Source organism: Juglans regia, chromosome 10, assembly GCF_001411555.2.
Source record: "Juglans regia cultivar Chandler chromosome 10, Walnut 2.0, whole genome shotgun sequence".
In the NCBI taxonomy this organism is placed as follows: domain Eukaryota; kingdom Viridiplantae; phylum Streptophyta; class Magnoliopsida; order Fagales; family Juglandaceae; genus Juglans; species Juglans regia.
Window position 1 is genome coordinate 9,095,624 of NC_049910.1, and position 2,622 is coordinate 9,098,245.

Here is a 2,622-nt window from a genome sequence, read left to right on the forward strand (position 1 = left end):
GTTCAACCTAAAAATTTAAACATATAAGTGAAGAGATGAAAAATATTAACATAAAAGAATACAAATGGTGTATGCTTCGAAAAGATATATAGAACAATTAAAAGGAAAACACAAGGCTTCTTCAAGAAAACAATAATAGCTGGAAATGGGAAAGACAGGAATGCATGGGTCGACATTAGGATGGCAAATGATAACATCGATCAAAAGATAAAGCCATTGTATAACAAAGAAGTTTCAAGAAATGGCTTAAAATAATGGAGGCCTCTTTGATGTAAACATGGTACTGAATGATGATTGGAATTTCATTCAGTAGTGCTCAACCTCAATCAAGTAGTGCTCAACCTCTAATATCAGATCACGCAAGAAAAGAAAAACAAAAGGCTGGAAAGAAAACTACGGCCAAGCCGAGAATGTAAGAAGGGAATCAATCAGTTACAGCACACAGAAAATGAACAAAAATGATAAACCAAACAAAGTCGACTAAATTCAACCATGCACAAGTACCTACGCTTAAATCACAAAAAAAAATAAAAAAGCTGTGAAATCTAGTACTTCAGCCTAACCTCCAGGCCGTCGGGGTGTCGTGACAAATAGAGATTTCAGGATTGTAAAGAAGTATAAAAGATAAGATCGACATTTATAATCAAAATTTCATATGCGGATCGAATTAATATATACAGCTTTATATAATATGCAGAGTATGCAATTTGTTTTCAATCTTGTGCTCATGTCACGACAATTTTCTACACAAAGCAACGCAGGGAAGAAAACTTGGCCAATAATGCAATATATTGTGAACGTGAAATGCATGTGAAATCTTGTGCTCATGTCATGTCACAACAATGGCCGGACAAAACAACGCAGGGAAGAAGACTTACCACTAATGCAATATATTGTGAACGTGAAATGCATGCCTTTTACGAATAAATTGATATAAAAATTAAAAGTTAAATAAAATATTATTAAAATGTATTTTTTTAATATTATTTTTAAGAAAAAAATTAAATTATTTTTTAATATTTTATATAAAAAATGTATAATGAGGATACGAAATCAAAGCAAAAAAAATTTAATAGAAGTTAAAATGAGATGAAAAGTTATGATTTCTTTCTATTGTCTATTTCCATCTATTTCACGCGTTAAAAGGTCTTCTTGACATAAAGACAACAAACAGGACATGTATTTAATGGCTTCATACAGCCGCACAATGACAAAAAGGTCTACACCAGGCCGTAGCTTGTTTCCGCGCATGTTCCCACGTGCTGCCGCACAATGACACTTCCGACAGCTACATGTGCCGTATCAGTAACGTTGTCTCACCGAGATTTTCTAGATCTCCATCGTACCAGCGCGTCGTCACATGAATGCGGAAATGCAGATGATCAGTATATCAATCCATGCAGATGTTAAATTTCTCTAGGAAGCGTTTGAGGATCTCTTCAAAAATTATTTCAAGATAATAAATAATATTGCATCCTTTATACTTACTGTTACTGCTTTCAGCCAAGGATCAACCGCTACCAACGATAGTTTTATTGTTCGTAATTTTTTATGAATAGTTTATTTTTGTTGTTATTATAAGATATAACCTAAGGCTGCAACCGATCCGATCCAGTCTGATTCGGTTTGATCCGGTTCAACGATGGACTGAAAATTGAGTAAAGAGATGTCAAGAATTGAAAGATGTATCAAGTTCGAGACACTTGATCTGAAGCTGTTTATTTCTTTTCACATCTTTCTAATTATTTAATTATTTCTTATTTTCATAATTTTTTTCTTTTTACTTTTAGCAAAAAAATTCAAATTATTTATCGCTTCAAACCGTAATACTCTCAAAATCAATACTTTCCTAAAAATAATACTTTTTAAAAACCCTCTTTTACCAAATGGTCAAATTTAAGAAAAAATAGATCATCTCAATGGTGACAATTTTATCAAATTTCAACTATAACAAATATGAGTATAAAAAAAATATAAATAACTAGATGAAGAATTTATTTTGTTAGTTAAATAAAATATTTATAAAAAAATATTTAAAAATATTTAGAAATTTATTATTCAAACGTCAAAATTTTCTCTCATAATAATCAGCCGAACGTAGAACCCTTTTTTTTTTAAGTTAAATCTGTTTATTAAATTTTAATCAATAAGCTATGGGATTAATGCTCTAAAAACTTGACGTTGACTAAAAAAACAAAAAAGGGTATTTTGTTTACCCACGTCTCTCTATCCCTCGTCTCCGAGCTATCATTGTATGATGATGGATATAATTATTTTCAATGTGAATCACATAAACTACAAAAAGAACACTGCTTCCATTGAAAATTATTATTAAAAAAAACAACACGTCTCTATTATTACTTTATGTCAATTTTTCACAAAGAAAAATGCTAAAGTCGGGCATACTTGGGGGAGGCCTGTGCACGGCATCCAACATGTATTATTGAAACGAAGCGTTTCATGGATCAATCCCTCAATTGCGTTTCTCATCCACACAATCTCATAAAACGGTGCATTTCAATGAAAAAAAAATCTAACCCGCTGTGCCTCCAACCTCCTTCCATCCATGCAAAGAACTCCCGACGCCGATTATAAAACCCTAATCCCTCTTATGAATTTAGC